Source organism: Halichoerus grypus, chromosome 2 (genome assembly GCF_964656455.1).
Source record: "Halichoerus grypus chromosome 2, mHalGry1.hap1.1, whole genome shotgun sequence".
NCBI classification, from domain to species: domain Eukaryota; kingdom Metazoa; phylum Chordata; class Mammalia; order Carnivora; family Phocidae; genus Halichoerus; species Halichoerus grypus.
This window is the reverse complement of record NC_135713.1, coordinates 114,974,041-114,993,134: the sequence shown is the minus strand read 5'-3', so window position 1 is coordinate 114,993,134 and position 19,094 is coordinate 114,974,041. Positions and strand designations below refer to the sequence as shown.

Genomic DNA, 19,094 nt, shown 5'->3' with positions numbered 1-19,094 from the left:
AAGGGACTTCGTTAAGTGGAAAAGAAAAGGTCATACCTAGTCAAGGGATACACAAAATAGAAAGATGTAAAATATAACATCATAAACATAAAACGTTGGCGGGGGGGTAAAATGTGTTCAAACTTAAGAGGCCATCAAGCTAATATAGACTGCCATATACATGGGGTATTATATTTAACTCTATGATAACCACAAACCAAAACCTACAATAGATAAAAAATAAAGGAATCCAAACATAACACTAAAGAAAGTAAGTCATCAATCACAAGGGAAGATAGCAAGAGGAGAAAGAAAAACAAAAACTACATACAACCAGAAAAAAATTAACAAAATGGCAGTAAGTATATACCTATCAGTAAGTACTCTAAATGTAATTGGTCTAAATGATCCAATTGAAAGACACAGGGTGACTGAATGTATTAAAAAAACAAAACTCATCTATATGCTGCCTACAAGAGACTCATTTCAGACCTAAAGACACATACAGATGGGGAGAAAAAGGTAGGTAGCAAGACTTAGACAAGATAGACTTTATTGTTTGCAGTTATGTTTTCCCATTCAGTAGGTTGCATTTTTCTTTTGTTGATAGTTTTCTTCATTGTGTAAAAACATTTTTGGGGGCTGTAATAACAATAGTTTTATTTTAATTCTGTTTCCTTTGTTTTAGGATACATATCTAGAAAACTGTTGCTAAGGCTGATATCAAAAAGATTATTGCCTATATTTTCTTCTAGATGTTTTATGGTTTCATGACTCACATTTAGATCCTTACAGTTTTGAGTTTGTGGTATGGTGTGAGAAAGTGGTCTAGTTTCATTCATTTGCATGCAGCCATCCAATTTTCCCAACACCATTTATCAAAGAGACTGTCTTTTCCTATAGAGTGTTGCCCCCTCTGTCATAGACTGACATATAGGTTTGGATTTAATTCTGAATTTTCTATTCTATTCCATTAAGCTATGCTTTTTTTTTTTTTTTTTTTTGGTGCCAGTACCATACTTGAAAATCTGGGAATGTGATACTTCCAGCTTTGTTTTTCAAGATTACTTTGGCTATTCAGGGTTTTTTGTCATTCCCTACAAATATTTGGATTATTTCTTCTAGTTCTATAAAAAATACTGTTGGTATTTTGATAAGAATTGACTGAATCCGTAGATTGCTTTGAGTAGTATGGACATTTGAACAATATCATTCTTCGAGTCCATAAGCATGATGTCTTTATATTTTTTTGTTATCTTCAATGTTTTTCACCATGTTTTACAGTTTTCACAGTTACAGGTCTTTCACCTACTTTGTTAAGTTTATTCCTAAGGATATTATTCTTTCTGTTGCAGTTGATAGTTTCCTTAATTTCTCTTTGGGCTACTTCATTATTAGTGCAACAGATTTCCATATATTAATTTTGTATCCTGCAACTTTACTGAATTCATATATTAGTTTCATTATGTCTTTGGTGGAGTTTTTAGGGTTTTCTCTGTATGGTATCATCTGAAAATAGTGATAATTTTACTTTATTATCTGCAGCTAGAACTTCCAGTACTATGTTGAATAAAGTAGTGAGAGTGGAAATCCTTGCCTTCTTCCCAATCTTAGAGGACAAATTTTCAGTTTTTCACCATTGAGGATGATACTAGTTGTGTATTTGTCATAGATGGTCTTTATTATGTTGAGGTATATGCCTTCTAAACTCTACTTTGCTGAGTTTTTATCATGAACTAATGTTAAATTATGACATGACTTTTTATCTTTCATTTTGATTATGTGGGGTATCATGTTGATTGATTTGCAAATATTGGACTGCCCTAGTGTCCGAAGAATAAATTCCTTTTGATCATGGTGAATGATCCTTTTGAAGTTTTATTGAATGTGGTTTGCTAATATTTTGTTGAGGCTTTTTACTTCTTTGTTCACCAGAGATATTGGCCTTTAAGTGTCTTTGGTTTTGGCATCAGGGTAATACTGGTCTCATAGAATATATATGGAAGCTTTCCCTCATCTTCTATTTTTTGGAATAGTTTGAGAATAGGTGTTAACACTTCTTTATGTTTGGTACAATTCACATATGGATCCATCTGGTCCTGGACATTTCTTTGTTGGAGGTTTTTTGATTACTGATTGAATTTTGTTACTAGTAATCAATCAATCTTGTTTAGATTTTCTTTTACTTCCTGATTCAGTTTTGAAAGATGATACCGGTAGGAATTTACTTCTAGGTTGTTGAGTTAGTTGACATATAATTTTTCATAGCAGTCTTATAATCCCACTTCTGTAGTATCTGTTACTCTTCTCTTTAATTTCTGATTGATTTTACTTATTTGGGTTCTCTTTCTTGAGGAGTCTAACTAAAGGTTTATAACTTTGCAAAGACCTAACTCAATTTTTTTTCTGTTCCAATCTTTAGGTGTATGGTTAAAGTGTTTATTTGAGATTTTTCTTGTTTCTTAGAGGTCTTTATCACTATAAACTTCCCTTTTAGAACTGCTTTGCCTATGTCCAAAAGATTTTGGTCCATTTTGTTTCCATTCGTCTCCATGTATTTTTTTCTATCTCCTCTTTGATTTCTTCATTCACCCACTTGTTATTTAGACAGAATAGACTTTAAAACAAATAAATAATGATTGATAAAGGGATCTATCCAACAAGAGGATATAATAATTGTAAATATCTATGTACTCTCTCTCTCTATATATATGTATCTATGTACTCAATATATATAAAGCAAATATTAACAGACATAAAGGGAGAAGTTGACAGTAATACAGCAATAGAAGCAGACTTTAACACCCTACTTATATCCAGACAGAAAATTAATAAGGAAACAATGACTTTGAAAGCTTGGACCAGGTGGGCTTAAGAGACATATACAGAATATTCCAACCAAAACTAACAGAATACACATACTTTTCAAGTGCAAATGATACATTCTTCAAGATAAATCACATGTTAGGATAAATACATTTAGGAATACAGAAATCATATCAAGCATCATTTTCAACCACCACAGCATGAAACTAAAATTCAATCACAAAAAAAGAAAATGAAAAATGGGGGGTGGGGGGGGAAGATTATGTATAGGCTAACAACATGTTATGAAACAGTAAATGGGTCAACAAAGAAATCAAAAAGGAAATAAAAACACACCTCAAAAGTAAGTAAAGTAGAAATACAATGGTTCAAAATCATTGTGAGGTAATAAAAGTAGTTCTAAGAGGAAAGTTTATAGCAATATAAGCCTACCTCAAGAAAATGAGAAAAATCTCAAATAAACAATCTAACCTTACACCTAAATGAACTAGAAAGAGAATAAAGCCTAAGGTTAGTAGAATGAAAGAGCAGAAATAAATGAAATAGAAACAAAAACCAATAGAAAAGATCAATAAAAATCAAGAGCTGGGTCTTTGAAAAGATAAAATTGATAAACCTTTAGCCAGGACAAAAATAATACATGAAACAAATGAAAAGTTACAACTGACACCAAAGAACTAGAAAGGATTATGAGACTACTATTAAAATTATATGCCAACAAATTGGACAACCTAGAAAAAAAAGTTGAAATTCCTAGAAATATTCACTCTTCTAAAACTAAATTGGAAGAAATAGAAAATATAAAAAGGCCCATTACTAGTACTGAAATTGATCAGAAATCAAAAACTTCCAACAAAATTCCAGAACCAGATGGCTTCACAGGTGAATTCTACTAAACATTTAAAGAAAAGTTAATACCAATTCTCCTCAAACCACTCCAAGAAATAGAAGAGGACAAAATGCTTCTAAATTCATTCTATGAGGCCAACATTTCCTTGATACCAAAATCAGACAAATATATACATACATACATACACTAAGTACAGGCAAATGTATGTCTCCAATGAACACCTACAAAAAATCCTCATCAAAATATTAGTAAATTGAATTTCAAAATATATGATCATTGACCAAGTGGAACTTATTTCAGGGATGCAAGGATGGTTCCATATCTGCAAATCAATCAATGTGATATACAATTAACAAAGGATAGGGGTGCCTGGATAGCTCATTCAGTTAAGAGTCCAACTCTTGACTACATCTGTGTCTTTGGAGTAAATACCCAGTAGTGCAATTGCTGGGTCATAGGGTAGCTCTATTTTTAAATTTTTGAGGAACCTCCACACTGTTTTCCAAAGTGGCTGTACCAACTTGCATTCCCACCAACAGTGTAAGAGGGTTCCCCTTTCTCCACAACCTCTCCAACATTTGTTGTTTCTTTCCCTGTCCATTTTTGCCATTCTAACTGGTATAAGGTGGTATCTCAGTGTGGTTTTGATTTGGATTTCCCTGATAGCTAATGATGATAAACATTTTAAAGAAGGGCCATATGCACCCCAATGTTCATAGCAGCAATGTCCGCAATAGCCAAACTGTGGAAAGAGCTGAGATGCCCTTCAACAGATGAATGGATAAAGAAGATGTGGTTCATATATACAATGGAATATTACTCAGCCATCAGAAAGGATGAATACCCAACTTTTACATCAACATGGATGGGACTGGAGGAGATTATGCTAAGTGAAATAAGTCAAGCAGAGAAAGTCAATTATCATATGGTTTCACCTATTTGTGGAACATAAGGAATAGCATGGAGGACATTAGGAGAAGGAAGGGAAAAATGGGAGGGGGGTAATTGGCAGGAGAGATGAACCATGAGAGACTATGGACTCTGAGAAACAAACAGGGTTTTAGAGGGGAGGGGGGATTGGTTAGCCTGGTGATGGGTATTAAGGAGGGCACATACCACATTGAGCACTGGGTGTTATATGAAACCAATGGATTGTGGATCACCACATCAAAAACCAATGATGTATTGTATGGTGACTAACATAATATAATGAAATTAAAAAAAAAAAAAGAGTCCAACTCTTGATTTCAGCTCAGGTAATTATCTCAGGGTTATGAGATAGATTAAGTCCCACATTGGGCTCCGTGCTGGGCATGGAGCCTGCTTAAGATTCTCTCTACACTCTTCCTCTGCCCCTCCCCCCTCTCCTTTTCAAAATACATACATAAATACATACAGGATAAAAATCATGAGTGTCTCAATAAGTGCAAAAAAAGCATTTGACAAAATGCAATATCTGTTAATGATAAAATCTCTCAACACAATAGATTTAGAGTGAACATACCTTAAAGTTACATATTACTAACCCAGCTAATATCTTGATGGTAAAAAAAACTGAAAGCTTTTCCTCTAAGATCGGGAAGAAGACAAGAATGTTTACTCTCACACTCTACTGAAGTCTCAGCCATAGAAATCAGACAATAAATAAAAGGTATCCATATTGGTAAGGAAGAAGTAAAACTATCACAATTTTCAGATGACATGATACTATACATAAAAAATCCTAAAGACTCCACCAAAAAACTATCAGAATAAAGGGACTCAGTAAAGCTGCAGGATACAAAATCAATACAGAGCGATCCACTGCATTTCTATACACTAATAACAAAAGATCAGAAAGAGAAATTAAGAAAACAATCCCATTTCTAGTTACACCAAAAAAAATAAATATATAAATGCCTAGGAATAAATTTAACCAAGGAGGAGAAAGATTTGTACTCTCAAAACTATAAGATGTATATGAAAGAAATAGAAAATGACACAAATGGAAAGATATACTCCTGGAAAAACTAATTTTTTTAAAATACCTATACCACCCAGGGGGCGGAGCAAGATGGCGGAGGAGTAGGAGACCTGGACTTCATCTGGTCTCAGGAATTCAGCTGGATGGAGATCAAACCATTCTGAACACCTACAAACTCAACAGGAGATCGAAGAAAAGAATAGCAACAACTCTCTGAACAGAAAAGCAACCACTTTCTGGAAGGTAGGACGTGCAGAGAAGTGAATCCGAGGCGATATTCAGGAGGATAAATGGCGGGGGAGGGGGCCTCCGTCAGCTGCTACCCGCAAGTGATAGAGCCGCGGACCACAAAATCAGAACTTTTAGAAGTCTGCTCAGCTGAGGGACGGCGCTCCAGTGGCTAAGCGGGGGGGGGTGGAACCCTCGTGGGATAGTGTGGTCTCAGGACCCTCAGGGTCACAGAAAGACCAAGGTGCCTGAGTGCAGCAGAGCTCCCAGGTATCAGAGCAGGGAAGCTGGCTACAGAGACGAAGCCGGGGCATGGGCTCTCAGCTTGGGGTTGCCATAAACTGTGATCCGTGGCACAGTTGGGCCACTGCTCTTCCAGTAGGGACCCAACAAGCGGCAGATCCGGGGAGATTCCCCTTCCTCCCCGGGAGGAGCGGCGTGGGAGTGCACCGCAGGGATCTGCTGGGTTTGGAGACTCCACATGGGGTCCGGTGCCAGAGATAGAAATGCTCGGTCACAGGCCAGGTGAGCATGGAGTGTGGCCGGAGACCTGGGAGATAAAGAGTGATTGACTGCTTTTCTTTGGGGGCTCACTGAGGAGCGGGGCCCCGAGTTCTCTGCTCCTCCATGGCGGAGATTGGGAGGCCGCCATTTTCACTCTCCTCCTCCAAAGCTGTACGGAAAGCTTCCAGGGAAGAAAAGCTCCCAAGAGCAAACCCGAGCAGATTACTTAGCCCGGAACGGGCAAGGGCGGGGCAATTCCACCTCCGGCAAAGACATTTGGGAACCACGGCAACAGGCCCCTCCCCCAGAAGATCAGCAAGAACAACCAGCCAAGACCAAGTTTACCGATCAATGAGAATGCCAGAACTCCAGAGCTAGGGCAATAATGCACATAGAATCCATGGCTTTTTTACCATGATTCTTTAGTCTTTCAAAGTTAATTTTTTTTAATTTTTTTTTTTGAATTTTTCTTTTTCCCTTTTTCAACCAACATCTATCAATCCCTTTTTTAAAAAACATTTTTATTTTTCATTTTTAGAGTCATATTCTATCCCTTCATAGTAGTTACCCTTATGTTTGGCATATATATATAAGTTGTTCTCTCTTTAAAATTTTGAGATAGTTTCTTCTAACAGATCAAAATATGCCCTAAATCTCTAGTGTATGGTTTTGTTCTACTGTCCTGCCTGATCACATTCTCTTCCTTTTTTTTTCCTTTTTTTTAAATCCTTTTTTCAAACAAACTTATCAATTCCTTTATAAAATTTTTTATAATTTTCGTCTTTACAGTCATATTCTATCCCTTCATAATATCAACCCTTATAAGTTTTTCTTTCCTTAAAATTTTGGGAGGCACATTCTTCTAACAGACCAAAATACACCCAAAATCTAGTGTGTGGCACTGATCTATGCACCAGCCTGATCATATTTGATCATATTATGTTTTTTTCTTGTTGTTCTGTTTTTGTTTGTTTTCATCTTTTTCTTTTTTTTTTTTTTTCTTTTTTCTTTCTTTCCTTTCTTTTCCCCTGGCTTCAGGTCTTTTCTGATTTGTTTAGAGTATATTTTCTGGGGACGTTGTTACCCTGTTAGCATTTTGTTCTCTCATTCATCTATTCTCCTCTGGACAAAATGACAAGATGGAAAAATTCACCTCAACAAAAAGAACAAGAGGTAGTACCGACTGCCAGGGACCTACTCAATATGGACATAAGTACGATGTTGGAACTAGAGTTCAGAATCATGACTTTAAAGATACTAGCTGGGCTTGAAAAAAGCATGGACGTTATTAGAGAAACGCTTTCTGGAGAAATAAAGGAACTAAAATCTAACCAAGTCAAAATCAAAAAGGCTATTAATGAGGTGCAATCAAAAATGGGGGCACTAACTGCTAGGATAAATGAGGCAGAAGAAAGAATCAGTGAGATAGAAGACCAAATGATGGAAAATAAAGAAGCTGAGAAAAAGAGAGATAAACAACTACTGGATCACGAGCACAGAATTTGAGAGATGAGATAAGCGATACCATAAGATGAAACAACATTAGAATAATTGGGATCCCAGAAGAAGAAGAGAGAGAGGAGCAGAAGGTATATTGGAGCAAATTATAGCAGAGAACTTCCCTAATTTGGGGAAGGAAACAGGCATCAAAATCCAGGAGGCACAGAGAACCCCCCTCAAAATCAATAAAAATAGGTCAACACCCCGACATCTAATAGTAAAACTTATGAGTCTCAGAGACAAAGAGAAAATCCTGAAAGCAGCTCGGGAGAAGAGATATGTAACCTACAATGGTAGAAACATTAGATTGGCAACAGACCTATCCACAGAGACCTGGCAGGCCAGAAAGGACTGGCAGGATATATGCAGAGCTCTAAATGAGAAAAATATGCAGCCAAGAATACTATATCCAGCTAGGCTGTCATTGAAAATAGAAGGACAGATAAAAAGCTTCCAGGACAAACAAAAACTAAAGGAATTTGCAAACACGAACCCAGCCCTACAAGAAATCTTGAAAGGGGTCCTCTAAGCAAAGAGAGAGCCTAAAAGCAACATAGACCAGAAAGGAACACAGACAATATACAGGAACAGTCACCTTACAGGCAATAAAATGGCACTAAATTCATATCTTTCAATAGTTACCCTGAATGTAAATGGGCTAAATGCCCCAATCAAAAGACACAGGCTATCAGATTGGATTAAAAAACAAGACCCATCGATATGCTGTCTGCAAGACACTCATATTAGACCCAAAGACACCCCCAGATTGAAAGTGAGGGGGTGGAAAACCATTTACCATGCTAATGGACACCAAAAGAAAGCTGGGGTGGCAATCCTTATATCAGACAAATTAGAGTTTAAACCAAAGACTGTAATAAGAGATGAGGAAGGACACTAGATCCTACTTAAAGGGTCTATCCAACAAGAAGATCTAACAATTGTAAATATCTATGCCCCTAACATGGGAGCAGCCAATTATATAAGGCAATTAATAACAAAAGCAAAGAAACACATCAACAACAATACAATAATAGTGGGGGACTTTAACACCCCCCTCACTGAAATGGACAGATCATCTAAGCAAAAGATCAACAAGGAAATAAAGACTTGAAATGACACACTGGACCAAATGGACTTCACAGACATATTCAGAACATTCCATCCCAAAGCAATGGAATACACATTCTTCTCTAGTGCTCATGGAACATTCTCCAGAATAGATCACATCCTAGGTCACAAATCAGGTCTCACCGGTACCAAACAAATGGGATCATTCCCTGCCTATTTTCAGACCACAATGCTTTGAAACTAGAACTCAATCACAGGAGGAAAGTCGGAAAGAACTCAAATACTGGAGGCTAAAGAGCATCCTACTAAAGAATGAATGCGTCAACCAGGAAATTAAAGAAGAATTTAAAAAATTCATGGAAACCAATGAAAATGAAAACACAACTGTTCAAAATCTTTGGGATGCAGCAAAGGCAGTCCTAAGAGGGAAGTATATAGCAATACAAGCCTTTCTCAAGAAACAAGAAAGGTCTCAAATACACAACCTAACCCTACACCTAAAGGAGCTAGAGAAAAATCAGCAAATAAAGCCTAAATCCAGCAGGAGAAGAGAAATAATAAAGATCAGAGCAGAAATCAATGAAATAGAAACCAAAAGAACAGTAGAACAGATCAACGAAACTAGGAGCTGGTTCTTTGAAAGAATTAACAAGATTGATAAACCCCTGGCCAGACTTATCAAAAAGAAAAGAGAAATGACCCAAATAAATAAAATCATGAATAAAAGAAGAGAGATCACAACCAACACCAAAGAAATACAAACAATTATAAGAACATATTATGAGCAACTCTATGCCAGCAAATGAGATAATCTGGAAGAAATGGATGCATTCCTAGAGATGTATCAACTACCAAAACTGAACCAGGAAGAAATAGAAAACCTGAACAGACCTATAACCACTAAGGAAATTGAAGCAGTCATCAAAAATCTCCCAACAAACAAGAGCCCAATGCCAGATGGCTTCCCAGGGGAATTCTACCAAATATTTCAAGAAGAATTAACACCTATCCTTCTGAAACTGTTCCAAAAAATAGAAATGGAAGGAAAACTTCCAAACTCGTTTTATGAGGCCACCATTACCTTGATCCCCAAACCAAAGACCCCATCCAAAAGGAGAATTACAGACCAATATCCCTGATGAACATGGATGCAAAAATTCTCACAAAAAGACTAGCCAATAGGATCCAACAGTACATTAAAAGGATTATTCACCACGACCAAGTGGGATTTATCCCTGGGTTGCAAGGTGGTTCAACATCTGCAAATCAATCAACGTGATACAATACATTAACGAAAGAAAGAATAAGAATCATATGATCCTCTCCATAGATGCAGAAAAAGCATTTGACAAAGTACAGCATCCTTTCTTGATCAAAAGTCCTCAGAGTATAGGGATAGAGGGTACATACCTCAATATCATAAAAGCCATCTATGAAAAACCCACAGCGAGTATCATTCTCAATTGGGAAAAACTGAGAACTTTCCCCCTAACGTCAGGAACACGGCAGGGATGTCCACTATCACCACTGCTATTCAACATAGTATTAGAAGTCCTAGCCACAGCAATCAGACAACAAAAAGAAATCAAAGGCATCCAAATCGGCAAAGAAGTCAAACTCTCACTGTTTGCAGATGATACGATACTTTATGTGGAAAACCCAAAAGACTCCACCCCAAAACTGCTAGAACTCATACAGGAATTCAGTCAAGTAGCAGGATATAAAATCAATGCACAGAAATCAGTGGCATTCCCATACACCAACAACAAGACAGAAGAAAGAAATTAAGTAGTCGATCCCATTTACAATTGCACCCAAAACCATAAGATACCTAGGCATAAATCTAACCATAGAGACAAAGGATCTGTACTCAGAAAACTAAAAAATACTCATGAAACAAATGGAGGAAGACACAGAGAAATGGAAAAACGTTCCATGCTCATGGATTGGAAGAACAAATATTGTGAAGATGTCAATGCTACCTAGAGCAATCTACACATTCAATGCAATCCCCATCAAAATACCATCCACTTTTTTCAAAGAAATGGAACAAATAATCCTAAAATTTGTATGGAACCAGGAAAGACCCCAAATAGCCAGAGGAATGTTGAAAAAGAAAAGCAAAGCTGGTGGCATCACAATTCCAGACTTCCAGCTCTATTACAAAGCTGTCATCATCAAGACAGTATGGTTCTGGCACAAAAACAGACACAGAGATCAATGGAACAGAATAGGGAGCCCAGATATGGACCTCAACTCTATGGTCAACTAATCTTTGACAAAGCAGGAAAGAATGTCCAATGGAAAAAAGACAGTCTCTTCAACAAATAGTGTTGGGAAAATTGGACAGCCACATGCAGAAGAATGAAACTGGACCATTTCCTTACACCACACACAAAAATAGACTCCAAATGGTTGAAAGACCTCAATGTGAGACAGGAGTCCATCAACATCCTAAAGGAGAACACAGGCAGCAACCTCTTCGACCTCAGCCACAGCAACTTCTTCCTAGAAACATCGCCAAAGGCAATGGAAGCAAGGGCAAAAATGAACTACTGGGAATTCATCAAGATAAAAAGCTTTTGCACAGTAAAAGAAACAGTCAACAAAACCAAAAGACAACCGACAGAATGGGAGAAGATATTTGCAAATGACATATCAGATAAAGGGCTAGTATCCAAAATCTATAAAGAACTTATCAACCTCAACACCCAAAGAACAAAGAATCCAATCAAGAAATGGGCAGAAGACCTGAACAGACATTTTTCCAAAGAAGACATCCAAATGGCCAACAGACACATGAAAAAGTGCTCAACATCGCTCGGCATCAGGGAAATCCAAATCAAAACCTCAATGAGATACCACCTCACACCAGTCAGAATGGCTAAAATTAAGAAGTCAGGAAACGACAGATGTTGGTGGGAATGAGAAGAAAGGGGAACCCTCCTACACTGTTGGTGGGAATGCGAGCTGGTGTAACCACTCTGGAAAACAGTATGGAGGTTCCTCAAAAAGTTGAAAATAGAGCTACCATACGATCCAGCAATTGCACTACTGGGTATTTACCCCAAAGATACAAAAGTAGGGACCCGAAAGGGTACGTGCACCCCGATGTTTATAGCAGCAATGTCCACAATAGCCAAACTGTGGAAAGAGCCAAGATGTCCACTGACAGATGAATGGATAAAGAAGAGGTGGTATATATATACAATGGAATATTATGCAGCCATGAAAAGGAATGAGATCTCGCCATTTGCAATGACATGGATGGAACTGGAGGGTGTTATGCTGAGCGAAATAAGTCAATCAGAGAAAGACATGTATCATATGACCTCACTGATATGAGGAATTCTTAATCTCAGGAAACAAACTGAGTGTTGCTGGAGTGGGGGGGGTGGGAGGGATGGGGTGGCTGGGTGATAGACATCGGGTAGGGTATGTGCCTGGTGAGCGCTGTGAATTGTGCAAGACTGTTGAATCACAGATCTGTACCTCTGAAACAAATAGTGCAATATATGTTAAGAAAAAAAAAAAAGAAGATAGCAGGAGGGGAAGAATGAAGGGGGCGAAAATCGGAGGGGGAGACGAACCATGAGAGACGATGGACTCTGAAAAACAAACTGAGGGTTCTAGAGGGGAGGGGGGTGGGAAGATGGGTTAGCCTGGTGATGTGTATTAAAGAAGGCACGTTCTGCATGGAGCACTGGGTGTTATGCACAAACAATGAATCATGCAACACTACATCAAAAACTAATGATGTAATGTATGGGGATTAACAACAATAAAAAATTTTTAAATAAATAAAATAAAATACCTATACCACCCAAAGCCACCTATAAATTCAATGCAATCCACATTAATATACCAATACTATTTTTCAGGGAACTAGAACAAAAAATCCTACAATTTGTATGGAACCACAAAATACCACAAAAACATTAAAACAATCCTGAGATTAAAGAACAAACCTGGAGTTATCAAAATCCCAGATTTCAAACTATAGTACAAAGCTATAGTAATCAAAACAAGTATAGTACTGGCACAAAAACAGACACAAAGAGCAATAGAACAGAATAAAGAGCTTAGAAATAAACCCATGCTTATATAGTTCATCTATAACAAAGGAAGTAAGAATATACAATGGGGAGAAGACAGTCTCTTCAATAAATGGTGCTGAGAAAACTAGATCACTTTCTTACACCATACACAAATATAAATTCAAAATGGATTAAAGACCTAAATGTTGGTCCTGAAACCATAAACGTCCTAAAACAAAATGTAGGCAGTAATCTCTTGGATAGTAGCCTTAGCAATATTTTTCTGGGTATGTCTCCCCAAGCAAGGGAAAGAAAAGCAAAAATAAACAATTGGAAATTCATAAAACTAAGAAGCTCTTACACAGTGAAGGAAATCATCAATATAACAAAAAGGCAACTCACTGAATGAGAGAATATATTTGCAAATAGTATATACAATAATGAGTTAATATCCAAAATATATAAAGAACACACATACAACTCAACATCAAAAAATTAAAAATTTGATGAAAACATGAGCAGAGAACCCCAAATAGACATTTTTCCAAGGAAGACATTTAGGTGGCCAACAGACAAAAAGATGCTCAACATCACTAATCCTCAGGGAATTGCAAATCAAAACAATAACAAGATATCACCTCACCCCAAGGAGAATGGCTCTTATCAAAAAAGATAAAAAATAACAAATGTTGTCAAGGATGTGGAGAAAAGAGAACCTTTGTGCACTATTGGTGGGAATGCAAATTGGTGCAGCCACTGTGGAAAATAGTATGGAGGCTCCTCCAAAAATTAAAAATAGAAATGCTATATGATCTAGTAATTCCACTTCTGGGTATTATTCAGAAGAAAACAAAAACATTAATTGGAAAAGATATATACATTCTATGTTTACTGCAGCATTATTTACAATAACCAAGACATGGATGCAGTCCAAGTGTTCACTATATATATATCTATATCTATAGATCTATATATATAGATATATAGATATAGATATATGATATATCGTGTGTGTGTGTGTGTATATATATAATGGAATATTAATCAGCCATAAAAAAGAATTAAACCTTTCTCTTCATGAGAGCATAGATGGACCTTAGAGTACTAGGCTAAATGAAATAAGGCAGAGAAAGACAACATATAATTTCACTTACATGAGGAATCTAAAAAAGAAAACAAATGGACAAACAAAAGAAATAAACTCATAAATACAAAGAAAAAACTATTTGTTGCCAGAAGAGAGAGTGGGTGGGGGTATATGTGAAACAGTTGATGAGGAATAGGAGATATGAACTCCCAGACATAAAATAAATACGTCATGGGGATGTAAAGTACTACATAGGAAATATAGTCAATGATTATGTAGTAACTTTTTATGATGACCAATGTTAACTAGACATTGTGGTGAGCACGGCATCTTGTACACAATTGTCCAATTATTATATACCAGAAACTAATATATTATTATATGTCAACTACACCTAATTGAAATATAAAACAATTCAATATTAGTTTACCTGCTTTCTCAAATACAATTTAGATTGTTGCTTTATGTGTGGTTCTATCAGCCTTCCATAAATACCCCAGCTACTCCACCCAATTCTTAGAACCTTGACATATTATTTCACTTTCATTCTACTTACAATATCATTTCCTCGCTCCCATCAGATTGACTTGGCTCCCAAATGGATCATGAAATCAGAGACCCAAAATCCTGCTTCAGATGATAGTAACAAAAACAATAAAATACTGATAACAACTAATATATACAGAGTGTTTACTTGGTGAAGACTTGTCATGAGTGATGTCATTAATCCTTCGCAACAACCCTAATATAGATACCATTTTACAGATGAAGAGGAATATTGAATCTCAGGTGACAGATGGAGACTGACGCAGCTAGAAATGGAACTCAACTCTGACATACATCAAAGCCATTACAATACTATGTCTAACTAATAGCTTTGTGCTTATTGAAGAAGTCTGTCCAATAAAGAAAAATTGCCCCAAGAAGAGAATAGATACAATCTTATTTGGTGAATTTTTTTTCATTTTGTTCAATAAATTTTGTTCCAGCACCCAGAGGCCATAAAGCCCATGGTGCCAAAAAGTGAACATTATTAAAATCATTGCTATTAATATAAAATTCACCAAGAGATAATTTGTAAGTGTGGGAGAAAAGCAAAATATTGAACTTATGGTTGCCAAATCACTACTACTTATTCTTTTAAGTGCCTCCTCTCTGTTCTTTAGGAGATCAGCTTACAAGAGTCTTACAAGGTAGTTCTGGAAAAGGAGATTCCACATCAAGTGCTTACAAATGGCTAGTGACACAAGTACAAATACGTAACCAATGCAAATGGAGAAGCTTGTTTATAAGCTCAGATGTGGATTTATGAATTAATGTATTCAATGGTTATTTCAACAGACATTTAGCTCTCTTGCCTTGGATAGAGTAAATGGGTTTGATTGCTGTGAACAACCCACTTTTGAAATGTTTATCTTTTCAGAATACATCCTGGGTCAGAGAAATTATCAATAAAGATGAAGCAGGGAACATAAAAGACAAAGGGTTTGGATTTCTGTTGGTTATTGAGAAAAAAGAAAAAACATGAAGTAGACTTTAAAAAGCATAAAGAAGGATGAAGCAGGAGGTTTTCCCAGTTTTTATTGGCTCCATTCCTTCTCCAGAAGCAGAACTTGAAGGAGGACAAAAAAGGAAGAGAACTGCCTGTCCTTTACCTACATGCTATCTTGCTTCTCTCTCTTCTCATCATGAGTGGCGGGTAAATAGATAAGAGTGTGGAAGGAGGAGGAGAATGTGATGAACGACTCAACAGAATGCCTTTGGAAAAGTTTAGGCATCTGTAAAGGTCAGAGAAGAAATTAAAGGCCCAGGAGAGAACACAAGATTTTCTGCTGCCACCATCTAAAATGTGACCCAGAGAGTGTCTGCAGGTACTAAGAGATGCTTCTCCATCCTTGGTCAGATCTCTGCTACCTGCCTAAAACATCTCCAAGGCTGAAGTCAAAACTAACTTTGGCTAAATATCAAAATCCCTTGTGGAATTTAGCAAACCTATGTATGTCCCATCTCACCCCAAAGGTATTACAATGAGGTTGGCAAGACCGCAGGTTTACAAAACTTCAAAGTGATTTTGATGCCCCTCAGGATTGAACACCAAGGAAATAATGACAGACAGCAATGCCATTTAACTCTTAGGTGCATGCAGATTTTGTGGGGATCTTGATAAAATGTTGATTATGAATCAGTAGACCTGGAGTAGGGCTTGAAATTCTGCATTGCTAGCTGACTGCTAGGTGATACTGCTGCCATTGCTCCCTGGACACCAGTTTGCATGGCAAGCGTCTTGGAGAATCTGTCTTGGAGTCAGATTATCTGAATGTGAAAACTGTGTTAAAAGACCAGTATACTTCTCCCTCTCTGACGCTGGCCCCTTCATTCTGGATAATAACAATTTAAAAGGGTCACTTGATCAGTGGAAATAGAAGGGTTTTTGTTTTGGTTTTTGTTTTTTTGGTTGGGTAATATTGTCCATGCTTTGAATGTAAGTTAAAGCATTGTGTTAGGAGAAAGAAAATGGACTTTATGCAGATTTCATTTGCTTCAAAGTTAGAATTCCCCAATCCCTTGCACCTTATTACACCCCTCTCCCAGAACAATGCCATGACTGCCTAGATTCATTTTACAGGGTAGGTTCAGGAAGGCTAAGAGAGCTTTAACTGGAGAGAAGTCTTGCACTCTTTAACTTCTATTCCCGAAGGACTTACCTCTATATCAGTAATCACATTTTACTTCAGCATCCAGTATTTCTTCACAAAAACAATTTCTTTATCTATAGAATAAAAAAAAAAAAAACATAGTGATGCCATTTGAAGCCTAAATCAAAGCTTTGGTTAAAGTTCTTCAGTTTCTAGTAAACAGCGAGAGCTCGATAAATGGCTTATTATAACAGCATTCTTTCTACTTAGCATTCGCTACCATTTTAGGCAGAAGATGGCTAGTGACTTGTGGAAAAGAAACAGGATCAAGTTTATGGAAGAACCCAGTCTCTTCCTCTGGTTCAGGTGGGTAAACTGAGTCCACTTTATTCCAACCTCTCTTCCCAGTTCTCATGAAGCTACCTCCATTTTCCAAACACAGATGAGCACCTTAGATTTCTCTGATAAAAGAACTGGGAGAAGGAGCAGAAAACCTTTTGTCCAATGAGCCTGGATAATTAATTGCTGACAGTTTACTTCCTGTGCTTGGGATATGTTTCTAGAAATAATGAGGAAAACATCTTTAAAAAAAAATAAAAGGAAAAACTGAGGTTATAATTCAGCCTGAAGGTGCGGGACTTTTTATTTGCCAGTTCCGACTTGAGCTAAGAATCACATAATCTATAAAATACTCAGTTCTTCATGAGTTCAGTTAAAGCCATGGATGCCCAGATGCAGACTATTCTGCTTTGTGTAGTGATTAAATTGCTCTTGTTCAAGTGGAATCTGGTTTTACTACTTTTTTCAACACTCAGCCAAATTCTGTACTTGTGTTCAAAAGGCCAGGATTAATCTGATCTCCATTGCTATCCATATTTCCTCCTAGTTTCTCCAGCTAAGCACTTCAACTAATCTTTGCAGAAGGGGAGATTAATGTAAAAGGAATAATGAAACATTTGACTGATATTAGGTGCTTGTCATGCTTCATTAGCTGCCCCTGGGTCACCTTCTTAAAGCCCTGCAAACAGAATAAAATAGGATAGCCAATAGTCCATGTAGCATATTAATAAGAAGAAATGTAAATGGGAGAAGACTTTCATTTTGCCAGAATAAATAGAGCAATATGCACCTCTCCATCTCTGAGCTTTTTGTACTTTCTCCAGGGGCTCGGTCCAATTAGCTATTTCATATTAATCACTATTTGTGCAGTTGATTCTTCCTGTGGCAGCTTTCCATTTTCAGTTGCCCGGAAGATCAAAGGCTTTTATATTTCCTCAGATACTCTACAGGATTCAAAAAAGGAAAATAACAATATTTTGTGTGTGTATTAGAATTTATTCTTTTCAAATTCATTCCATGTTTTAGTTCCTTGACACTCAAATCCCTTAAGAAATGTTCAAGCCACACATGCACCTCAATAACTAGTATCAAACTTTGCATCTAGTAGGTATTCAAAAGAATTTTTTTCAAATGGACAGATCTTCATTTGACAGGTAAAGGAAATGAAGCACAAAGATTCTAAAGGAAAAAGAAGATAGAAGTAGTTAGGTATTAAGGTTAGATGAGCTCCCATTTCTCTCGGTAACTTTTTTGGATACTAACAGATAAGCAGACTTCAACAAAAGGTTTAATAAACCTTATACAAGGTATAATTGAGCTACTCTGACCAAATGAACTACAAGTAAAGGTATGTGAGACAAGTTCACATCAATGATAAATTTAAAATATTTATAGCACTTGTATTTTCAATTAAAAATTAACCATTTTTTAAGTTGAAAATTTAGATCCAGTCTCTTTTGAACCATATATGGATATGACATCCTTAGACCTCCCTCTCAAAGAGTTTCTAATCATTCTTTTAATGATTTGTATCGCATTTTCAGAAGAGCCACCTTATGTTAGCGTTATCAGTCATCTTCTCCTGGAGGATACTGCCTTACCAAAGAGCCTGTATGTGCTGGTAAGTATCACATGCAATATGGTAGATGAACCCAACTGTCCTGACTACAAGTGATTGGAACAGAATGGCTCCTGACTAGATTACCTTTCCCATGGTTTTGAAATACCATCTACAATACTGAGTTAGTTGGTTTGGGGAAGGAGGTCAGAATCTAAGGCTTCCCTGTTTTGAGCACCTATAGCTGCCCATGAGTAAAGGAATGAGTTTGGAAAGGACAGGAGAGCAGTTTAAAAAAAAAAAAAAAAGTGAGCACAGATGCAGAGAGAAAATGCGTACAATAGGCAATAATTCTGGCAAAAGGCATCCATGACTTTCCCCCATGTACTTATGAGAGGCTTCCTTATTGCTTGATTTGAACTACTTTAGACTTCATTGTAGTAAGATAATATCTTACATCTTGAGGCAGTATTTTCCCTTTTATCTTTTTAGGATGATGGCTCCAACTTCTAAAACCAT

The 19,094-nt window shown here is 36.8% G+C and overlaps 1 long non-coding RNA gene across 1 annotated transcript in view; it reads right to left on the bottom strand.

The window, feature by feature from the left end:
• LOC118518724 (uncharacterized) overlaps positions 1–19,094 on the bottom strand; it is a 260,848-nt gene that overhangs the window by 95,128 nt on the left and 146,626 nt on the right. The window contains exon 3 of the long non-coding RNA XR_004908852.2: positions 16,748–16,812. This is a non-coding gene — a long non-coding RNA (uncharacterized LOC118518724). The remainder of the gene's footprint in view (positions 1–16,747; positions 16,813–19,094) is intronic.